Source organism: Anopheles funestus, chromosome 3RL (genome assembly GCF_943734845.2).
Source record: "Anopheles funestus chromosome 3RL, idAnoFuneDA-416_04, whole genome shotgun sequence".
NCBI classification, from domain to species: Eukaryota; Metazoa; Arthropoda; class Insecta; order Diptera; family Culicidae; genus Anopheles; species Anopheles funestus.
Window position 1 is genome coordinate 84329755 of NC_064599.1, and position 25787 is coordinate 84355541.

Below are 25787 nucleotides of genomic sequence, written 5' to 3' on the forward strand. Positions count from 1 at the left end.
TCCCTTTAAGGTCATCAGCGCCGGTTATGAGGTTATCTTTCTTGTGTATGAACCTACGATCCAATAAAATCCTCCTTTAGGATCGCGCACATCTACAGCATGTTGGTGCGTGATTTATCAGTGCGAATGAGTGAGAGTGACCGAGATCGATTTGCTACCTCTTGCTATTTTGATACATTCTTTTGTCTCCTGTAACCAGTGTGAAATTCGTGAAGAAAGAAGCAGGAAGGTAACAACGGTACGGTCAACCAAGTTCATCACGGAGATCATTGACTTTCGTGTTCCTTCAAACTTATTCTGGAAGTCGTCGTTGGGAACTGTGTAACTAATGAGATCGTTTCAATCCTCCGTTTCGTTTCAACTCCACCAAAAATGCTTTTACGTCGCAAGGTCTGCTTTCGATACTATGGAGACACTATAATCATAGGTCGGAAGCTAATGACCCCATTAATACGCTAGTTGAAATTGCGTCAAAATGAATGACGCTTATGTCACGCCAGGTGCTCTAGACGCTGATACCCGTATACGATTCTTGCAAATCACCCATTCCAGTAGCACTTGCCTTTCCGGAGCCATTTGATAAGGGTGGCAACCCCCTTTTTTCAATTATGCTCAACTTCACTATTTTCTTAACAGTTTCTTTAACGGAGTTCCGGTTTCAGGCTTGTGTAGTTATAGAGAAAACGCACGGCTCAAGTCTATCCACTACAGTTAGCTATTATGAGGAGAAATAATAAGTGACGGATTGTGAGAACTACGAAAAAGTCAACGAAAAAGGCAACGAGCCTGCGGATCTGTGACTGAGATTTGATCGTAATCTCGATCGGTTTTTGTGCCACTACAAACCCGTTGATTATGAAGGGACCATTAGAAGAAGTAATTGAGAAGTTGTATGAATTTGAAAATAGATGGACAGGAAGCAATACAAACCTGGAACGGAATGCAGAACGTTCAACCAAACCTCTTCTGCGATGGTATGCCTTTGAGGGTTATGCTAGGATTGAGTCGCATCCAGAACGATCTTGATTACAAGTTATCAACATGGGTGCTATGGAATAAAGTTTATTTTCTTTCAACATCGTTCTGCCGCTCAACAAGAAAATTATGAGTGACCTAACCGCAAGTACACATACATACGGTTGATAAATGTGATTTCGCAATCCATCATCTTTGGTAGGAGAAGGAGCTGAAACGGAGAGTAGGAGGTAAATTCAAACTACACTGTATGTAACTGTTTTAAAGTGGTTTAGAATAAACAGTCGACTTTTATCGTCGCTTCCTTCTTTCTGCTGTGGATCGACGATCAAGAGCATCCGTTAGAACAAGTGATACAGTTATTCATTTGAGCTTTTAACGAGGCCCAAAAGTCTGTTATAGATGATGTGGTTAAGCGTAAATGTGTTTCGCATATAAATGTAGGGAAAGAAGTTGAATTTATTTAAACAATTATAAGGTATTAACAATGGTTTCCAATGGTCGTTCCGTTCTGACTGTCGATACGCGAATCGCTAATCCTGCAGCGCGCCTCCTAATATATTCCTTCCGCGCTCTCTCTCTCTCTATCTCTCTCAGACAGTCCGCTTAGATTTTTCACTCGCTCTCTTTCTTTCCCTTATCTCTTCCCACACGGCCTTTCCTGATAATAATCAATCCGAATGTGACCAATTTTTCAACATATCTCCTGCCGTGGTCGTTAGAAGAGGCCCTTCATCTTCTTCGTTTATTTTGCGAACCTCATATCTATCATTCGGCAGTGTTCTTTTTATTTCATATGGACCCAAATATCGTTTTTTGACCTTTCCTCCTGTCCTGAATTGGGTAAATGGCAACGCTACCAAATCACCCACCTTGTACACTCGTGTTTTCTTACGACGAAGATTGTAGTATTTTCTATTTTCCTCTTGCATCTTAACAATGTTTTGCCGCGCATGCTGTCGTAATTCATCTCGTCCATCATTAAAGATTTTCTGCATTTCTTCTTTCAATATTTGCGCCAACATAACATCATCCTTCGTTTTCATTTTCACGCCAACGAACAACTCGAATGGAGTCATTCCAATTGCCCTTTGCCAGCTGTTGTTTATGACCGTTTGTACCCTATCAACGTGCTTAAACCATTCGTCTGACTTTTCCACAGATAATTTCGTTAAGATCGGAATTATTACGCCGTGTATTCGTTCGACTTGCCCATTCCCTCGCGGTACTCCTGTTACAATCTTATGCGATTCTATATTGTTTTCCGCACAATAGTTTTCGAACGCTTTCGAAGTGAACGCCGTACCTCTATCGGATATAATTCTTTTTGGATGTCCAAACGTATTTGCAACTATCTTTAACTTTTTAATTGCTTCTTCTGCCGTTGTAGATTTTACCGGAAATAGCCAAACAAACTTGGTAAACGCATCTATTATCGTAAAGATATGATTGTAGGACTTCCTAGTCGAGGGCATAGGTCCCATATGGTCAATATGAAATGTGTCCAAAGGAACGCTTCCCTTTGGGATGGATTGAAGTTCTCCTTCCATCTTACCCCGCTTTCTATCTCCTACTATGCATCTCACGCACGACGCTATAACTTCTGCTATCTTATTATCAACATTGGGAATAAAATAATCTGTTGCGATTCGTTCTTTCGTCTTCTTTACACCGAAATGTCCTTGCTCATGTGCGCTTCGTATTATTTGACTTTGCATTTCGCTCGGTACGTACAACTTCTCTGCCCCCGCGCTGCCCTTATAAAGAACACCATCCACTACCGTGAATTCATCATAGCTTCCTTCATGTTCGATTCTGCGTATTATCTCTGCTATAGTCGAATCAGCACGCTGCGCTGCGGCTATTCGCGCACACACCACTGATGTTACCGCCATCACGTTCGCTCGTGATAAGGCATCCACGTGTCGCATCTTGTCTGCTGAACGATGTTCCACCGCGTATTCGAATTCAGCTAGCACATCTAGCCATCTGCTGGTTCTCGCGTTCGGATTTTTCTTCACCAAGGACTGCTTAAACGCGATGCAGTCCGTTATTATCTTAAATCGCTGTCCAAGCAAGTAACACCGGAACTTCTTCACAGACTCAACCACTGCCAAAGATTCCAAGTCAAAAGAATGATAATTCTTTTCTGCCTGATTTGTTAACCGGCTATAATAATAGCAAGGATGGAACTTTCCGTCGTCTTCCGCCCGCTGCATTAAAATACCTGCCAACGCTTCCTTGCTTGCGTCAGTATGGATTTCCGTTTCAAGCCCTGATTTGAAAATCCGAAGCACTGGATATTGACTTAATATTGTTTTTATATGATCAAACGCTTTCTGTACATCATCTGTTACTTCAAATCTTTCGTCTTTTCTTAACAATGTCGATAATGGACGCATCACTTCCGCAAAATTCACTACAAATTTCCGAAAATAACTCGCCAATCCGTAAAACCGCTGCAATTGTTTCGTCGTAGTTGGCATCGGGAATCTCTTCACCTTCTCTACTTTCAACTGCGATGGTTCTATGCGTCCTTCGTATATTGTGTATCCGAGATACTCAATACGTCTTTGCAAGAACCTGCACTTCTTCCAATTAAATTGCAGTCCTGCGTTCTCAGCATTGCTCAACAACCGTTTTACCGATTTTAAACCCGCTTCTTCATCCTTCGCTGGCACTATTATATCATCCACGAATGCTAATACGGTTCCATCGTTAATCAACTCACGCAATACCGAATTTATGAACCTGCCGAACGCACTACCACTGAGACACAATCCGAATGGAGCTCTGCAGAACTCATATTGTCCTTCTTGGGTGACAAATGACGTGTACTTACGACTATCTTCAGCGATCGGCACATGGAAGTAAGAATTTTTTAGGTCTAACGTCGAATACACTCGAGAGCTTTCTAATTGATCGATTTGATCTTCTACGATAGGCATGGGATACGAATCGCGTATGATTTTCCGGTTAATTTCCCGATAGTCCACACACACTCTACGCGACCCGTCTTTCTTCGGTACGACCACGACTGCACTAGCGTATGGACTGTTTGATGGACGCACCACACCATCACGTAGCCACTCGTCTACCTGCGATTTTACCGCCTTCCTTTCCAGCGGCGCAAGACGTCTTGGGTGCGCACGCACCGGGATTTCATCACTAACTTGAATTTTCAATTCATTGTCTTCATGCGGACAATCTTTCGGCTTGTAATTTCGAATACACTCTGTAATTGCGTCTTTGTATTTTACGGGTGCTTCCACTTCTTCCTTTTCAACATTAATATTGAAAATAAAGTTCCCTGGGGACGTTTCTACGTCTGCGTAATTGTTAGCTTTCCTTTTCAACATAACACCGTTAGTGGTCACACTCACATCAAAGTGTTCTAGGGATGCCGTTCCTAGTACAGCCTCGAATGGCATGCTTTCGTTTGTCACCACATAGAACTGCACTTCCCGGTAATGTTCGTTCTCGATAGTCACATTTACTGTACAAACCCCTTGTGCCGCGATTTCTGTTCCACCGAAACCTGTAAATTTCACTGTGGTAGCGTCTAGACCCGGCTGTCCGATTTTCTTGTAAGTACGATATGCCATCAGGTTTAAGGAACTACCGGTATCGAAGAGTGTTTCTATGGCGATTACTCCTACCTTCATGGTTATCATTGTTTTCTTTCCTGTTAGTTTCGTAGACTGCTTCGTCACAAATTCGTCTTCTCGGCTAACAGGAATTGGCGGGGAGCGCACACAATGACTTTGTTGTTCGCTGCACATCGATACATTTTGTTTACCACTTTTGCTACCGGTACTGCCCCTTTTACAATCGCGTGCCCGATGACCGAACATATTGCACGAGAAGCACTTCGGTCCCTCGTTCTTTTGTGGGCATTCAGACGAAATGTGGGACGTCTCGCCACAGTTGAAACAATTCTGCTTTTTGATCGGCCTATTGTTTGCCTTTTCGTTCGGTCGTAGTTTGTCTTCCTTTTTTGTGAACTCTTCACGCTTCGTCTTATTCTTTGCAGTCTTCGTTACCTTTTCGAAATTCAACAACTTTTTCTTTAGTCGCTCGATGCTTTGAGCTTCTAATAATATCGACTGATGATGCTCATCGTCGGTTATTCCACTCACTATATATTCACATAGGCTTGGCTCATCCAGATCGATCGGTATCGCAAGCCGTTGCATCTCGTAAATATAATCTCGGATAGATTCGGTTGTCTTTTTCTTCCGGTTGGTTAATGCACGATGCACATCACTCGCTCTTATGCGTGGAGCGAATTCTTTGATCAGTGCCTTCTCCAACTTCGCAAAACTACTGAAACTGGTCCGAAGGGAGAATACGAATCGTCTAGCCGTACCGGCTAGTTTCTTACGGCACATAATCAGCTGCTGTTCGTCGTCCCATCGCGCTGCTTTGCATACACTCTTTAGCTGCTTCAGCCACATCCTCACATCTTCTCCTTCCTCGGCGCCGAAGGATTCGATGCTATCTTCCATGTCTCTAAAAGAATACACTTTCAGTCGTTTCGGTGCGTGTCGTCGTGGATTTTTGGGTGTTGATGTAGCTTTAATTGCTGTCTGAAATATTGAATCGGAATCTCCTTCATCAATATTATCGTCCTCGTCGTCATCTTCGTCATCAGTGCTTGGGCCATCGTCTTCGTCATGTTCCTCGTTGCCAGAGTGTTGTGAGTCGTCTTTCTCACAGTTACCGTCGTCTTCCGAACAACGATCATCATCCTTTTCGCCTTCTAAAGCATCACCGTTTTCACTATTGGAGCTCGTCTTACTCCGATGTTTGATGATCTTTTCGGCAATTTTCATCTTTCCACCAGTGGTTGGCAAACCAAGCTTTTCGCACTCGCGTATCAAACCGGTCTTCGTAAAATTCTCACACAGTTCTTCAACCGTCGTCATATTATCGTCTTTAGTTATCACACGTTTCAAACTAACACCAACTTATCCTTTTGTTTTAAACTCACTCACGATCCCGGTTGAGCCCCCATGTAGGGAAAGAAGTTGAATTTATTTAAACAATTATAAGGTATTAACAATGGTTTCCAATGGTCGTTCCGTTCTGACTGTCGATACGCGAATCGCTAATCCTGCAGCGCGCCTCCTAATATATTCCTTCCGCGCTCTCTCTCTCTCTATCTCTCTCAGACAGTCCGCTTAGATTTTTCACTCGCTCTCTTTCTTTCCCTTATCTCTTCCCACATAAATAAATAAAAAAACGCAATCGATCTCGATCTTGCATAGTAATAAAATCTTTTAAATGTTTAAAATATGTTCTGGAAAATATTTTTTGGGCATAAAATTCGAACACGCACGAATCATTTGAAAGTTCAAATAACCGTGTTGCAGCTCAATCTCGGATCCGATTCTATTTTTTGACATCAGCTGAATTTATTTCCTGTCCGTACGACATTTGGAGCATAGGAGTTGCACGCGAGAACCGCGGTTTTTCGTGTACCGTGCTTGCATTCCTATGCGGAAGTATCGAATTGCAAGTGCGTGGTGCCACCTCTTGCGGTATTCCTGCGTCCCTTTGCCCAGAGTGTACGTGTAAAATCAGCGGTTTAGCAAGGTATAGGTAAGGTCATCTGAAATAGTTTGTATTTGCACATCGCTCTGTCATTTCCTTAAGATGAATGCTGTTTTTACGACGTTAAGTCACTAACGTCCAATGGCTGATTCTGCTCTTCAAGAATGAATTTGAACAGGGAAAGCAATTTCTCTTTCATGTTTGAGTAAGTTACAAGTACTCCGAGCAGGTCGTGTTTCGTGGAAGTGTAAAATTATTCCGATTGAAAGAAGACAGAATGTACTGTTGGGCAAGGTTCAACGTGTCGTAATTTTTATTTTTCCAGTGCTGCTACGATTTACGATAATGACTTCTGTGTTCGCACCGTGGTGTGGTTTGTCATCGTGATGTATGATTGTGCAGTGCTGTAAACGAATAATGGAAAATCAGTAGTAGGTTTGGTTTGAAATGATATTCCTTTACACAAAATACGTTGAATAAGTATTTTTTTAAATAGCTTTAAAATTTAAGGCAAGTTCGGTCCATAAAACAAATAAAAATGCTAAGATGGGCTAATATTTGTATGTTTAGATTTTCGTTTTTCTATGGGAGTTTAGACAGCTAAACAAAGCATAGCGTAACAAAGTAGGTACATATATCGTTTTTTGTGAACTATCAGAAAGCAGCAGCGACATTTGGAAGATAGAGCTATCTGTCAAGATAGCTGGGTAAAAGTTTGCCATGGGAGTCAACAACATCAACACGCACAGCCAGAATTTACATCCGCTTGATTCCTTCGCTACGCTTTCAATAATGACCAAGATATTGAATATTCGGCTCATCCTAAAGTAGTCGTCGGTGCAATAGACAACGAATGATGATTTTGTCATCAGGATTTTGTCAACTAGAATCAGGTGGAACGTGTTAAACCTGTCTTTAGAGGATATATGCATGACCTTAATGGTCGTTAAGCCAAGAAGAAGAAGTTTTATTACAAAACGCATATATTTAAGCTAGGTGTAGGAAACAGTCTTTGCTCTTCGTTTTGTAATTATTTTTTATGATGTTAATGATGTTCTCAACATTCATATCTGCATTATAAATTATGTTTCACCTTGTAAATGTCATGTGTGACACAGGTAAGCAAATCCATTAGTAGAAGTTTAGTAGAGTGTTTTAGCTTTAAATTTTCATTCTTTAATAAATTATCATTTTTCTAAAGTTGAAAGTGGGAGAAGACAAAGCTATCACAAATTGTGCATTAAATAATGTTAACTTATAATTTTAAGCCGCACAAAATTTTGTTCAAAATCTATTACAATTATAAAGTCATTTTGTATGCGTGTCGATAACGCCTTAATAATTCATTCATCGTTTGCGTTTTTCTTTTGCCATGCTGTATTGACTTTTATAAGCGATGTCCAACTTTTTTATAATACCGATCAGACGTTCTCCAAGCGCTCGTAAAAGAATTCCGGGTTGTATCCACGGCTATCGGGTTACACGAGAGGTGCAGTTCCACAAAGCCGGCAGGGTTTCAATTGTTTTTTTGGGCCTGTATTAAATCGGGACATGAATATGTACCAGACGGTCACCAAACGCATTACAAAACGCATGACATACGCAGATAATTTGCGTTTGGTCAATTTTTCATCGAATGACTGAAAAAATGAACACAGGAGTGAATAGACAACGGAAAAAAGGCGAAAAAAACATACATGCTGATCAAAATCAAAATGTTTTCCGTGATTTTGGCTGCGATTGTAAAATGTTTTTATTATTATTATGAAGAATGGGTTGAAAATAGAAATTATCCTAAAGTTTCCAAAGCAATAATGTAGAACTGCCATTACAACCTAACAAAAACAACCAATTGGGGTAACAAATTATCTTCCGGAGCAGTAATAACGATGGAATAGGTGATATACACAACTACATATATAACTGCTATTTGAATTAAACTACATTTAAACATAAATGATTCATGCTAAAATTTACATGTTTTAAGTTTTTTGGTTTTTGGTAAATAAGTATGTCATCTTGTACAACAAATGTACAAATCTACCTGTGTATGGAAAATTTGTCTTTCTCTCTTTTTTTTCTCTCTCTCTATTTATCTATCGCTCTCTTTCTCTCTCTCTTTTAACGATGGCTTAACGACCTCTAAAGCCATGCCGGCTATATCTGGCTTACAAGACTTATTTTCACCACGTAGCCGGCTAGTCAGTCCTTGCTACGAGGGAACTGTTCGGATGGGAATTGATACCCGGTCCTGTCGTGTGCAACTAGCCCCGTCTATTTCATACACCACCGGACCACTCCCAATCCAAGCATGCACACATTGCTAACTTAACAATGATTAATGTACGATATTTACTTAACTCTCGATGTATCTGATGTATAAAGTCATACATACTGTATGAAAAGATTATCTCTTGCAGTAAATTGTTTATCTGGGGCGGCCTGGTGGTGTATGTGAGTAACGACGCCGGCCCACACGGCAGGACTGGGGTTCAAATCCCATCCGGACTGTCTCTCCGTAGCATGGACTGACTATCCTGCTACGTGGTAAAATAAGTCTTGATACGGCCAGGCCGTTCTAACCGAGCAAGAAGAAGAAGAAATTGATTATCTAATGTGATAAACATTATACTCTAAATAATCAACTAGATATTTAAACTTTGTATAACACGTTGCATGAGGCCCTCGATTCAATCTCGATGCTTCTGTAAATTAACATAGCATTACGACAGCATTCGTCCATTGCAAAGCTTAAAAATGAGAACATCCTCATTTTTATTATTAATAATTCTGCCGCTTATTCAATGACGGCACGGTTTCGAAAAGAAGAAAATCCAGGTTTACTCCAAAAGAGAATTCCCAAATAACCAAAATACATCGAGAGACACCATCAACATCGTTAACAGCGCATCGCAATCGCACCAACCGACCCAATTCTCAGACGCCCTGGAATTAGGTCGCGGTGCATCAATCAGGCAAATGAAAAGTGCCCACAGGTCGGGGAGTTAAATTGGGTGCCCCAGAGTGCGATCAAAACACTCCTGCGCGCTCCTTTTACTAGTGCGCTTTGTTTTCTTTCTACCATTTTAACTTTTTCTCTAGGTTGCATCGCCCGAGTTGGCTTTCACCTTGGCCTGGTAGGGTGTGTCAAATTCGTGTTACATATTTTCCATGCCAATCAGTGCAAAGAAATTGCAGAAATTAGTCCTTGTTCCTGGGGACGGTCCGGATGGGATTTGAAATCAGCTCCTGTCGTGTAGAACCAGCGCCGTTTACAACATAAACGATCATATCGCCCCTGAATGAATGAAGGATGAGATTGTTTGAATTCACTACAGATAAAACGACGCTTTGCGGTCACATATGTAATAGTTTTGCCAAATATGTATTGATTGGGGCAATATATGGGAAAAGGTATTTCAAAAACACTCGTTGAATTTATGATGAACAAATAAGCGATTATGACTTTGTTTTGCCTAACCACTACGAAATGCGAGAGGAATATTCCATCGCATTAGGTGACTGCGATATACTTACTTAAATGTAACTGTTCCGGAAGAAGACAGTTTTCTGGACGAAATTAGCAAGCCCTAAAACTGACTCTATGCACGACAGGGGTCATTATAGTGCGCATTTGCGTGACAAAAAACAGATTTCCGATTCTGCTGCGTTCCTTTTATCACACGTATTCGAAAATTATGCATACTACAACCGTCGGTGTAAAGAAGGGTTAAATTCGTTCATTTTTTGCGAGGGCAGAGGAAAGAGGGATGAAAAGATTTAATTTTAGAACGGCTTTAATCATGAAACCGCCGTTTAGGAGATCAAGGAACATCTTCGTTGGGGTCCGTCGAGTTGTTTTACCGTGAGATAGCTGTAAATCAATCTTGAAAGATGGGTGCTGTATCGTCGCTCACCGAACTGCGAAAAGACTGCGTACGATCCCATGCTACTATTCGTTTTTGAGCAAAAATGTATAGGTGGAGTTGCAGGCGAGCTTTAAAATTAATTATTTATGATCTTTCTTTCGCACTCGTCGCTGGATGGTACTGGCAATTGGGATTGAATGACATTTTAACTGCATTTCGCAGGGTTTACTGCTTTGCATGCGTCAGTTGCTCCAACAGATCCGCATAACCGGCTTAGCTGTTTAATGACGGATGCAAGGTGACACGATGAATTATTGGCAATGCTTTTTCGCTTCGGCTCTGCAGGCGCGGTTGGTGCAGTAGAAGTCTTTGTAAAGGTTCACAACATTTAATTGGTTCACAACAAAACATAGAAACACAGTTAAACATAGTACTTATCGTTTCATTTTTTATAATTTCCTACTCGTCTTATTATAAAACTAAATTTAACATCAAGTAATTTGAACGACTCATGTTTGCTATGTATTTCTATTTTCATTAACATTGGAATATAAACTTTTGTTCTACCTTCCTCAATTAAACTCCCATCCATGACTCATACAAACATAGTATTCTCTTATTCATATTCTCAATTATTAGATATGTACAACGATCTCGTTCGTGTCAATAACTGTTATGTATTTGATTCATAGTCCAAATTTTCCACAGTTCAAGCTCTTAGTGAGGAAATTGTTGTTTTTTTTATAAAGTGTTGTACACATTACGATATGCATGCGTCGGATGATGATTATTGCTGTTTCTTATATATTTTGTATCCAAAATATTTTAATTCGAATCATGCAAACGGAGGATGATGAAGTCACGATATATTTGAAAGAGTATCATCGGCGTTTAAATTAAAAGTTAATTAATTAGTTAATTAAAGCTAGTTAATTAATAGTTTATGTACAATTGAATCTGTGTATTTCTCTACTCGTGCTCACATAGAATGATTTGATTGTATTCATTTATTTCTTTTTTTGTTTATTATTACTTGAGTGCAGATCGGACCGTCTTCGCAAGGTAAAAAGAAATACATTTAAATAATTGCATTCATTCGAACAACGAAGGTGATACACTTGACGCCATCAATGTGCACGTTCGTGCATTCCCCAGTAGTAAAGAACAAACAAAAACAGCCAGGCAAACCACGCATCATGAACTACGTTCGTGCATCGTTGATGGTCGCAGTGGATGCAAGCTTGCACTTGCACTTGTAACCTCGGGACATAGAGCCACCCGTTTACACTACCTATTCGTATATAGGAGACATTTTTGTTTAACTAGTGTTATACATACTACTTTTCTTCTCCCTCGTGATCTTTCTTGTCTTTTTTTAGATTCGCCGATTGAAATATTTGCTACACAACCATTCACATTCGGTTCCATGCGCATAATATTCAGGCGATGAATTGATCTTGTTTCGCACATACATACAAATCCACACAAATTAACTCCTTCCCACAAGGAAATACGGTTCCGAGCGCGTTGTGCTTGAAAAGAGTTTATTTATTTTTCGTCTTGATGGTAGGTTAGGAATCCACCTCAAACTTGTTTAAAAACAGGTTAACATTTAACCGACGGACATCGAAAATAATTCTCTTTGGTTGCTGTCGGGCCTCCATCGATATATTGTGAGACAAGGCAGACTCAGCTGCCTTTTACAAAGCTTCAAAATCGAAATCTCGACTATCTCGAGGCGAAATACGAAACCATGTGGATGCTTGAAAAGCGAGAATCAAATGAGAAACAGATCGCAAAAACAAGTGGCTTATGGTAAAGAAGTTACTTCCATGCACAACATTTTACTTGTAGGCTGCAGTGGCGATAGAAAAGATACAGAACATTAGAAGATCAGCGACGTTACAGATTCGGTTTCTTGAACTTGTTAAAGTATTAAAATGAGTATATTAAGTAATGAGCAGAATAGAGTAGAGATGTTTTAATAGATACATTATGCCAAGAAAAAAATAAAGTGTGCAAGATGTACACAAATATGTGAGGGGTTTTGTTGTATTTGTATATCAACTAAAGAATTATTTGTCCACGTAGCTCTACTTTTGCATTTCTTTGCTACAAGTATTAGTGTTAAACACAACGGGCGGCAGTGCATTTGTTGCAATGACTCTGCAGAGACACAGAACCAGAGGGAACAGTTGTTTACATTTTGTTGGCAAACACGAGGTGCACGATCTTGTGTGGAAGTCAGATAGAATGTTCGTTTGAGGTTGGAATGGAAGTTGTGTAGAATTGTTGTTTTCTTTAATTTTATATTATTACGGCTTTTGCCGTATTATAGCACCGCTTGTGCTTATGGTTGTGTATAATTGTTATCGTAGCAGAAAAAATATATACTACTGTTGAAGTCGAATATATTTATAACTTGTATGTTTGTATTCAAGTTACTGTTAGCGAAGATATTTTTCCATTCATGAAAAACTCTCAATCAGGGTAGTATATATTATTCTTTTAGTTTTGTTTAGTTTAGTTTTTCTTTACATAGAGATTGGCCAACATGGCCATAGAGACATGGCCTTATTCCTTTCTTAAAATTAAAACTTAATTTGCTTCACATAAAAAGTGGCACAACAAACAAGGTAGTTTACGAAGTTTACAAACCTTACAACTATAAAAAAAAATCTAGTTAAAATTAAAAGGTTGATGTTAGTGAAAAATGCGTAACGCAAATTAAATCTAAGAGTTTTTTATATATTTTAAAGATCATAAGGCTACTCCGAGCTTGTCGATATTTAATACATTATACTTTGTTTTGTATAGCGCCATCCAAGGTCGTACCTGCCAATTACTTTCTTTATTAGACTTCTTCACTAGTAATTTGATTGATAATTAAATATATTCATATAATTTGAATAGATATACCTCGTGTAATGTGCAACTCCATCGTTAAACTTCTACCTTTCATTCTACTGTAATAATAAACACATCCAATCGTTCATCAAACGAATAAAGTAATCGGTTTTATATGGTCGATTCACCTTTCGGAGAAGTCTCTTCGGAGACTCACATACTAGACGTCAGTTGATCGTCTTCTTTGATGCAATGCTTCCCCGTTACAAATATATCATTTTGCGTCCAATGATTAAATGTCAATGAAACAGGCTTTTCGGAACTCAGCTGTTCGATTGACGTTCCTTGGCTGAGGAGATCGCTTTATAGATAAAAATGAGAAATCATACTAACTCTCGCAAATTTCTGCTATAAGTAGAGGTAATGTTGTTGTTAGGTTGTTATTTAATTTTATTGTTAATTGTTAATATAATAAGAGTACGGTGATCAACCAATCATTTGATCATAATCTCCTTGGATCGGTGGTCGAGCTCACATAACGGTCAATAACCGATAACTTATCCTAGGTCAAAAAATAGAACGAAGGAAGCAAACTAATCGCTTAAATAAATTTCATGACATTTGATAACACTGTGCCATTATCAACTAGTTTTATCATATAAAGAAGCTTTGGGCACATATCAATTATAGTCACATTTGTGGTAATCACTTGACTTTAACTTTATGATAAACCCATGATAAAACAAAACGACCATTTATCGGTAGCAGCACCAACGAAACAACACGACGAGACCGGTACAAAACATCCAAACGAATGCCCCGTATCAAGGACTGACTATACAGTTTTTTTTATCCGTGAAAAACGGCCTAGCCGATGATGATGAATATCCGATTATAATATGGTTAAACTATGTCTAATAAGCTATAATCGAATAATAGAAGTACAAATGTCTGTACTACGGAGCTATGAACGTCATTCACTCAGATATAGAATGCCGTAGAATCTCTAAACCATCGCCTTAAAAAAACAAAATATTCGATGAAGAAACATTCTACCAGTACCAAAACTATTGTAAAAGTTTCGGTTTTTTGCAGTACAGTGCAACTTCAGCAAACTTTCAATGAATCAACCATGTTCTTGAAATCAGGAATAATGCGCTACAAATTTCTGCTTTCCATTCAAGTCGTCGCTTAAGAAATTGTTAAATCATTCTATTTGTGCTAACCATCTTCAGAACGAAGTGCTACAAGGAGAAAGCCCAAAGTCTTCTTAATAAGAAAAACAAAAGAGATTTTACCCACAATCTCCCTTCTGGCGTAGCTGATCGTGAACGTCATCTCTGGAATGAGGAAGTAAATGCATGGATCAAAAACGTTTCGCGCTTCTCTTCGTTGGGATACTAAGATGGTAGAATGAACTCAAGGAGCGAAAACTAGAACTATTTAGCAAGCGCTGGTGTACGCACACGCAAGGCGCGGGTGTTTCAGAATGATGGAGATATTGTTTGCATCGTTCCATTATGTATTTGATGAAGTTGAGGGAAGAGGAAATTAAAGGCGCAACGGGGTGATGGTGTGGTGTAAACTTTAGAAAAACATGAAAAGTGCATTTGCGCTTCTTTTTGCAGCTGGGACTAAGTGGCGCTCGTAACTATGCCTCCCCGAGGGGTCTTTGGATGTCTTGATCTGTTTCCTGTTCTTCAACATACCAAGTTCTACCATTCTCGGCTGAAAAAGGTAGCCGAAGATTATCTTGGAATGTCGGAAGATTTTAAGCGACGACAGAGAACCACGAAAGACAAGCTAAGATGCCGTTTGGCAAAGCGTAGAAACAAACCACTTTTACTCTACCATCTCTATCACACGCGCACAGACACGGCACAACTGCGGAATAATTTGTGCTCCACAAGACAACAAAAACACTGCCAAACAAAACTACCCTAGAAGGTGTATTCTACGATTTATACTGGAATGTTTGCCTGGTGCTACTGGTGTGGTTGTGGCGTTGTTTTATGATTTCGACATTGCGATTACGACCAGCAACCCTCGGTTATTTGCGGGTTACAGTTTTGTACTCAGCCTGGAGAAGATCTCGCAGAAATATGTTTTTCCTCTTATCTCGTGTTGCCTTCTGCCTGGATGATGAAGCACAACGTGAGAGCACCCCATGATATCGTTTTTAAGTAAGTACGAACAGGAAAGGGAGAAAATGAGCAAAGAAAAGAGCGATTCTTCATTTACGCGCGATCACAGTCCTCTCCAACAAAAAGCAGAAAGTAAAATGGCCTAGACACTTAGGATAAATTATGTACAATTTACCAAAATTGTAATGCGGATATAAATGTCTCTGAGCCAATAGCGGTCTGTGTTTTGTAATTATATCTCTTGCAGAATTTCTGCTGTCTTTTGTTCTAACGCGTTGTTCTTACAACGATGGATGCTACTTAAAAAACGACTAACGGTAAAGAATCTTCTATCACTTTAAATGTTTATTTGTTTGGTTGTGTAGCATTTAATTTCTGTGTTTTTGAAATTTGCAATTTCACAATTACAATCAAATTTTGCACAAATCACAATATAGTTTTCAAATAAAACAACTTCGCCAATAGAGCAGTCGAGAGAAGGAGAGCAATATCTAGAACATTCACCCTCGGCAGCGGTGAAGAAATAAACAGTAATTGTGCGATATACTCACTTTCTCTATCTGGTATCGCCCACAAAGTCCCCGCAGCAATAAGCGCCTGTATAGCAATGTCCCTTGAGACGGATGGTATTATCGTCATGTACAGCATGTTGAGGTTAAAGCAAGCCAGTTAGGGGATTGCTCCATTATGGAGGGGACACGAATGAATTTAAGCAAGAGAAATTCTGTTCAAAGCAATAACCTTAATGTTCGGCGGCTGAAGCATAACACTAAACTAAGCAAGCATGATACACCGTGTAAGGTTTTACCGGTGGAATTTGGAAATAAAAAAGTTCAAATCTCAGAATGTAACTGCACATACCAGCATTTCAGATTCTATCTCCTAATATTTTTTTCTCCCCATTTGTTTGGGTTCTGTTTTAAAGTGTTCTTCGTAATGTAGCTATACTTTTACTATCTAAACTTATATACATAATTCCAAAGAGACACTTCACGCGTACCATACGTATTGAAACATAATCTGCAAAACAATCAACATTTGAAAATAAACCGTTCGAAACAGATCGCTGTTATGTAACACATTTTCTTATCTTTCATTGAGAGACTGCTACAAAGCTAGAATGCAAAAAGTATTGGCAAAAAAGAACTTGGAGAATACTTCTGCACGACGACTTCGATAAGAGCAGTGCGGTGCAGTGCGTTTGCAAATTTAACAAAAACAACGATACGCGGGGAAAAAATAAAACACTGATAAAATACTTCTTTTATGTACAAGAGTTGGTCACCATCTATATCTTCATCCTCGTCATGACACCGGATGAAATTTGCTTGTGGGGTACTGACACTGCTATACACTGAAGCTCACGAAACATGTAGTATGTGTGATGCCAAACAACACCTGCTTCAGGTCAGGTTCAATGGCGCCAAAAGGAACAGAAATGGAAACCTGCTCGAGTAACCAGAGATCTAGTGGAGCAGAACGAAAAAAATAAAACAAAACACTTGGGATGCCAATGTCTTGCCGCACTGTGAGCAACTTGCCCGCCAGTTGCAAGTTAGTAGTTGCTATAGTTATCAACAGAAGCCACGCCGCATGTTCGAACGAACGAACGTTCTCTAATTTGCATATATTTACACATTTTACAGTCGATCGATGCTGGCGGCTTTGGCCCCGATTGCGTGAAATGCCATGGTCTGGTTCAGAAACGTTCTAGGCTTTCGGTGACAATTTTTGATACCATCATCTCCTACATGATGGTTGTACGAATGGTCGTTTGTCACCTTTGTCGACTGCACTGGATTCGCTTGGGAGTAGTAAAAGCACGCTATCTGTACTTTCGAATGCTTCGATGAAACACGTCAGACATTACAGGTAAAGTGATGTTTGGAAGATGAATTTCTTCACTTATAAGCGTTGTGGGTAAGTAATGTTCAAGCGTTGGCTCGCCACATGGGTGACCTTCAGATAAAATTTCAATATTCGTTGAAAAAGGCAGGGGAATGTTATAGATCGCAGTGCAAGGCTTACATATGTTACCGAGCTTAAGATACATATTGTGTGTATCCTAAAAAAATCCTAAAAAAATTATGGATAATATAAGTACTTTTTGTAAATTATGTAGTGCAGTGTAACAAATTATTGATGCTAAAGTTGCGGTAAATGTTTCTTTTTCCATCAACCTCCTTATACTAAAACCGCAGGTGCTGTAATCAATTCCAATGGTCGTGGGCATTTTTGTATTAAGTTTTTCCTATATAAACACCTATACACCAGTATACACCTATATGAAATTCCTCACTGCTGTCCATGAGCTCTCGTCCTCCAAACCATCCAAACGTCCGCTGCGTGAGGCAAAATTCACGCACTTTACATATCCTGGCTTGCTTCAACTAGACAAAATACGCCTGGGAACGCAAACACATGACAAGTCAGTATAACGACGTTTATCAACACCACCAAACAGGAATGACGGACAATCGGAGCCCCAAGACTATGAAGGACATAGTGACAACATAGTGCAAATAAGTAAAATCGAGCAGGGGTCGAAAAATTATGAAATTGTTCATCATTCATTTCAATTTTGAATTACGTACTTTTCCCGATACTACCCTGGACTACTATATTAATTAAAGAATCAAGAGTCGAGACACGGCACGACAGCTTCAGGTTTTTCCTGTTGTGTGTTTTAAAAGTTTTGGATGTATCTTATAAAAAAGAAGTTAAATATCATGAATTTTCTCTGGCTGTCTCTCTGTCTATATATATATATATATATATATATATATATATATATATATATATATATATATATATATATATATATATATATATATATATCTCTTTTTGTCTTAACGACGCTTCTCGCAGTTAACGTGTTAAATATTTAACATAATTTCGAGCCACTAGTCAAACTTCCTCAGTATCTTCCTATATTCGAAAGAGCATTAATAAACAACGTTTTTTTACTGTCGATAAAAGTAAGGTGTCATTTTAGCGATAGGTTTTTTTTTTAATTGAATTAAATATCACATATAGTTCCATTTGAAGTAATTATGTTGTAGTGATTCAAGAAGTATATGAATCCCGTCAATATTTACTCTTAACTTAGTCATTTACTGGTCCTGATTCATTACTTGCACTCAGATTTAATGACAATTTCATCAACCCTTCCGTGGAATTATAAAAAGGGGGCGATAAAAACGTATCAACGAGCGGACTTAACACTTAATCGACTTGTTCAATCGGTACATATCTCCTCACGAAACCCTCATCAGCACATTATCAAACTGATGTCGTGGAATTGAACAATTAAAAATCGCATCAACTCTTTCTTTTTCAATCCGCACTATCTAGTTTACCGTTGCTTGGCATCGGGAACACATACATATTTGTCGTGATCTTTGTTCACTCTCTGGTACGTCCTAATGGATTGCACGTAAATTGAATTGTAATTAAATATCCTGCTTTGTTCCGTTCCGAAGGTGTTAGACCAGTGGCAAAGTTGACCGAATCGATTGCCCTAAGGAGTGAACTTGTTCAATATTCGTTAACATGTTTCAGTAGAAGAATTGAACCACACGTCCTGTGTGTTTTGTACATAGAAAAGTATTCTGGCTCGGTGTGCCTCAGTGTTAGGAATCAGTACTTGTGTTTCAGTGTTAATGTTACGACATAACTGTGTATGTAGAGTTTTTATGCTGCACCCGCATCAACATGTCCCATCCAAATAAGACAGTAACAACACGCACGAGATAAATGATTCAATATCTCTATACGATGATGGTGATTACATTCGTTCTTGCTCTTGTTTCTTCATCCCATAGGGATTGAAGACCATATATGCATTTCATATCATTTTACAAGAAAGTAGCGTATCAGTGTTTAAAAATTGTTTGCATATTTTTGTAACATGTTTACAAAGAAGATTAACTTGAGATATTGTTATGTTTTTTACCATATTACAAGAACTGAATCTGCTTCGAAAGTAAACAACCCAAAACTCTTTTCTTTGGAATTTTTTGTTTTTCATTATAATCTTTTCATAGCATAAAGTTCGGATTTGGATCGACCACCATCATTTTAACTGTGTGGTTTTGTGCTAATCATAAAATATATCCTACAAACATCTATAGAACTTGTACTTTATGCATTAGCATTAAAATACACATTGATTCGGTTTGACATGTTAATCCGAAGGTTTAACAAAATTGTAGTAAAAAGTAATCATTCTTCAGAGATATATCGGGTTGGTTATGACCGTGTCGTTCACTGGTTTGAGATGTAATTTCGCAGTGACATGCGGGATTGACCTACGCAAGCAGCCATTTCCTTCATCTTTAGATGTTTTCCTGTACACATCAAAATGTGTCTTTCGTGGCCATGCACCCAACAAGACCCCCTGGTTTGCATACCATGCAAAAACACAAAAGAGGTTCGACCATGATCAGGGACGAATGTTCAACTCTTGACTGTCTGCATTGTTATGCGTAAGCATCTTTGATTTTGTTCACTCTTTGCAGTCATGTGAGTGGTAGAAACAAGAAAGTAATTGGTGAAATGGTATTCGTTTTCGTTAGTTAAAGAGTCAACTAATGAGTTGAAGTTGATTAATTGATAGTTTGTTTGTTAGTTTGATGAATAAAGGATGATAGATGAATTTATCCCTTTTTTACATTCCGCACTACAATTATTAAAACGACAAGGGATAGGTAATTAATGGATTATTAAAAACATAGAAATAGTAAACTAAGACAATGATGCTACAGGCATGATGTTCATTAATAGATAGCGTCGCCCAAAATGTTACTCCTATTTTTATCGAAAATGTCTTGAGTATACTAATGAAGCAATGATTACATATCGATGAGATAATCAAGCACCCAATGGCTATACAATACACTAATACAATAAATTATCATACATAATCATAATCTACACGAGAGAAACAAACAATACCAGATGACAATTCTAACAACCTTAATGAATACATTTTCGATTTAAATAGATCTCATGCCTCGGTCGAGAATCTGAAACTCTGTTCCTTCACATCGAAAATAGTGCATTAGGATGATTTATGAAAATATATGCAAACACCGTTGAAGGCATCTCTTCGGTTTAAACGTCTCAATATTAATTAACCGTGAAAGTGCTTAAAATCCATTGCTGGTGCAATCATCAATCTTGATCTCCCTGCATCCTCTCGTCCAATAAACAAAATAAGCAATCGCCAGTAGATTGTAAAATAATTCCCTTTTCGAAACAACATCAAAGTCTCCGTGGCTAAACAAACACCACGGGAAGTCACGTTCTCCTTCGCTTCAGATGTCGCTTTTTTTCTTCTCAATTACATTCAAAAACCACTATATTTATTTTACTCATCCGTTAGCGCTTGCAACAGGTGTGGTAAAAAATCATGCAATTTTACCATCGTTAGGACACCGTTGAGGAACTCTTTCAATGAAATTTCGAACCTGAAACCGAAGGTTTTTACTTTCGATACTAATGTATTTGGCTATGTGAACATATAGGTTAAGTGTAGATCATGGGAAAAGAAGGATGTTTTTACATCATCTTCGTCATAATGTTTCGTCATTTCCTAACCTTTTAAAAATTCATCCGAGAACACCAACGATGATTCTACCGTTTTGTTATGAGTCGGTAACGATATATCAGTACTCGGCATTCGTACACCTCCATTAGCAGTGTAAAAGCAGAGCGAGTACATCACATTCTACTAGAAACAGTTGCCGATGATCAGCACAAATTTCAAAATTCATTTACCACGTATTGGTTAGTGTATGGATAAAGATAAAAAAAAACAAGCTGAGATGTGATGGAATAGGTGAGATTGGAATATGTTTGGTATTTAAATTTTGGTCTTTTTCCAATTTCACCCGCTATTACCGTTGTTTGCCTGCTGTTTCTGTACTGTAAGCTGTTTTGTGTACTCGCAGCTGGGTACTGTAAGCATTTTGATTGTAAATTACTTGGCAACATATTTCATTCCATGTGCCAAAAATGGGCTGCGTGTGGGGGGTGGGGGTGGCGGGGTGTGCAGCATTCATCCATAAAACAAATTAATAAAGAATGCGCATTATCCATATCATATGGCGCGGCGTATGTGTTAAACGGTGCATATTATAGGCCCGGTGGTGTATGTGTTAAACGGCTTCAGTAAATGTGTAAATGTGTGCGAAATGTGTGTGTAAATGAAATGAGTTGGAAATTAATTATTTGATTGAAACAATTCTATCTCATCAGCTACTGAGGAGTTCGGTATTTCGGCGCCACGGTATCGTGTCGATAAAGTACTTGGTTATTTTATAGTTATTTAATCGTTCATTTTAAATCATCCTCTTTTCTTAAACCTAGTTCATTAGAAACAATTCTGACATCATGGTTTTGATCACGTCAGATGGTTTTTTGCTCTAAGCTATTATATAAAAAATAGGAAAAAAAAGTCATTCAAATTTTTCATTTTCCTTAAATCAAAAGCAATAAATTTGAAATCCAATGTATATAATGATTTTAGTGTAAATTTTATACTTTATCCTTCACGATGCCGAATAATCTATAACGATTAGAGCTATCATTAATTTTCGTTGCCAACGAACTGTGTTGAGTCGCACAAAACGCTTGTAGATTCGAAGTAAAAAGGAGCCAAAAAATTAAAAGTGCTGCCAAAAGTTAACATTCGTGTTGAAATAATACTCCGGAATGGGTTTTAGCCAAAGTAAGATGGATTTTCTGCTCTGATTGTCCCGAAAACAATTGGCAAACAGCCGAATATAAATAAAAGATTGAGTTGTCTTTTTACATGAAATTTTGTCTATTTACATGAAAAAATTATTTGCACGTTTTTAAAAAAATAAATGGCTTGAAGGATGCATTATTTAAGTTATTAAATAAACATATAATGATTCTCCATGATGATTGCTCTATGACTACAAGCATACATTCTGAAATGTTGTTGATGAAATGGAATTATAAGGGACGGTGAAGAACAGCAAACAAGAGGAAAATATGTCAACATTACTTACCAATTGCTTCATCGTCCTGATTGCGTGCCTATACTCTGTTGGCAGAAACAAAGCATGTGCTAGAAATAAATATCCTGCACAACATTAAATCACGTTAAACGCATCACCATTCAGGATTTGTATCGAAACAGAGACACATCAAGCACCGTTCGGACCTTTAAACGTTTATCTTCTAGGACCCAGCGAAGGTCATGAACCGGTACACCGACATTGCACCATAAGTAGGAACTATAATGAAATTCAATAACAATCGGAAAAGAAGGAGCATTGGCAATTTTCAACATCGCGGATATCCAGCAATGGATGCCAAAGTGAGTGCGCTAATTGCGGTTGGCACATCCGGAAAACCGTGTCGAATAGACCGAATGGGGTGTTGTCTTGCACCGGCTCACGTACGACCGATGTTTCCTTATAAAACAGTGTACGATGTGTAATACAATAAATATTAATACCACTGCAATTGTCGACTGTACCCAACAATTGCCATCGAAACACGACGAAGTTGAGAAGATGTTATGACAAGTGAATAACTCTCACAGTTGGTGGTTCGATCTATCCGCCCTGTCCGATCCATCGACCATCGTCCAACTTGGTTTTACGATTGTATTCCGTTGCTTTGTCTCTCCCATAAAAGCGCACAAATCTCTTGCTTCCTGAAAGCATGATTTCTACCCATAAGGAAGGATGCACAACTATTTGACATTTCGCGTCAAATATCACTGATGTAGAAGCGCGTTGCTTATTAAAGCCACTCATGGAATGCGCAATAAACACGATGATCTCTCTTCGTGGTAAAATAAAATTGTAGAGGTAAGATGAAGAATCCAATTCATCAGAAAGCTTGTGACAGCAATGATTTTCTTTGATGTGCATCATGCGATCAAGACGAGTTGTCATCTTGGTGCTGTGTTTTGTTGTGTAAGTTAATGATTTATGGTCAAAACGGAAAAGAAATTTATTTTAAAGCTACTTCTACAACTCTGCGCTAAACTGTAGGGTCCCGTGTCGAATAAAGTTTATCCAATCATTCATTTGCTCAATCTACCTCTACTAACTAAATACTTCCGAGTGCAATGCAAATACTAACCGTTTTCAATCGTTCAACAAAGTCACTAGTATTGACCAATTATTCAAAAGTATCCCAGAGAAAGGTTTATTTTTGAAAAAAAATTATTGTCTTTCTACATCTGCTTGCAAGTGCGAAACAATAGGGTAGCAATCAAATAATAAAAAAATGTACAACCGGAACATATGTAGCACTATGACCTTGAAATTTAATCTTACTTGTCTTTATATTGAATTTCTTTTACCAAGTGGCACATGAGACTGATTTATCAGTTAATTTTTTTAGCTCAATACTAATCAGAATTTTTTTGTGATTTTATTTCTTTTCAGATACAATTGTGGCAGTAACTATTAAGGTAAGAAATATTTTATTTGATTATAGTATAGTTTAAAATTAACGATGTTTTAATAGAATAGTCATCCCAATAAATAACATGCAATAAAAAATGAGGTATAAACTTTTAAAGCGTAGATTTTAGTGGCCAAAAAGTGCTTTGATTATTCACATTGTTGTATTCATCGAAATTGTATCACCTGTAACAACTTGCACTGTAATTGGGAAATAGAATTATGTTATTTTTTTCACCATTAAAACCCGCCCTAAATCATTACCAATCCTCCATTCGTCATTCATTAGTGACCTTCTGACATGTCGGCTACATTGTATGCTTGAATTTGTGTGCTTTCTATCCTAACCAACACCATCTGAATTATTTCTGTGGACCGCCGGTAACGTCCAACGAATGTGTTTGTTTTATTCTCTTTTTCGGATGCTTAAAACCATAACCCAGTACATATTTTCACAGCCTTCGCTGGGAAACCGCCAATAACATTGTTTTGTTTTCCATCCTCCCGGGATGCGTCACTCATATGTTTTCGTTGCAGTGCGGAACGACATCTCGATCTGTCCCGAAAACACATTCGCTTACGAGCATGGCATAAACCACTGCCTACCGTGCTGTATTACACCGAACATTAAGTTTATCATTTATCATATATCTGGTGCTTGCCAAGACGTTCTTATGTTTTGTATGTATGTAAGTAGAGATTAAAAGATTTTATTTTTTTTTTGTTCTTTTAGAAGATTTGATAAAGGAAAGACGAGATGTAAATGTCATGTTTCTAAGGAATCGGATACTTTAACATTTCAGTATCCAAACCAGCGAGAATATAGAATATATCCAAACCAACTCGCTTAAACCAACAGTTGATGCAAAAATTGTTATTTCTTTGAACTCAACGTATTCTAAAAATTTCAAGTGCTACCCACTGCTTCAACCAAGTCAACGCTTTTTTGAAGTGTCACGTACGGAAGACACAAGCAAAAGGTCTGGAGGCTCTTCTCATACTCCGAAGGCTTTATACCTTTGACTCAACATCGTCAACAAACGGAAACCACGTACAGGTTTCGTGTGTCTGTCGAATTTGTGTACAGCAATAGCATGCAGACGTACGTCAAAAACGCCGCAACCTTGAGCTTGAACGTGCACTTTCAATGGCAAGTTCAATGAGAACCATACTGAACATATATTATGTTTCAGCTGTTTTGAAACACCGAAAACCGAGCCAATCAACAACAACGACTTAAAAATTCTTCGGATAATTCGTTCAGTCTACGTTCAGTATAGATAAGCAGTCTTTCGCTGTGATTATTTGCAAAATGGTTAAAAAACATAAACCCGACGCACCACCTTGGCTCAGAATTGCAGGGGTATGGTCTTCTCTGCGATCTAAATATATTTGATTACCTCCCTTAAAGATCCATTCAACCTTTCCGTGCACAAATCGTCATCGAGGCAGTATTTGTGTCATGTTTAAATGTGAATTTAGTTTTATAATGGCAAATAAAATTTTAATTTGTTGTTTAAATTCATAACTTTAGAACAAATTTCTTTGGGATAGCGTAAAAAGCGTGAACCAATACTAGGAAATATTTTAATTAAAACATTATTAGCTCACCAATATCAAGAATAATTTTGATAGCCTCGGAAAGATTAATTACTATTTATTATTCACGTCAAGACGGCCATGTCATATGTTAGAATTACTGCTTTTTTATAATATCTACTTCTGTTATAACGGAATAGATTATTATATATCAAGCATTTGATTCGTTCGCTCACCAAACTTTGTTGAACATTGACTTGTACTCATGCTACGCGCCAAATTAATCGGACACGCAAACAGCCCTGTTAGGATAAACTCTAGACTGATTACATACATGTACTAATGCATTGGGGATTGCATCATGTGGTTCCTTTTCTCGTGCGATCGTTCTGTCCACCCTCCAT

General features: G+C 38.3%; 1 protein-coding gene across 2 annotated transcripts in view; it reads left to right on the forward strand.

Annotated features, from left to right (window-relative positions):
• LOC125768441 (protein folded gastrulation) overlaps positions 1-25787 on the forward strand; it is a 65347-nt gene that overhangs the window by 23006 nt on the left and 16554 nt on the right. For both annotated transcript variants that reach the window (XM_049436075.1, XM_049436076.1), the window contains exon 3: positions 23827-23852. The gene's annotated coding sequence lies outside the window, so the exon portion shown is untranslated. The remainder of the gene's footprint in view (positions 1-23826; positions 23853-25787) is intronic.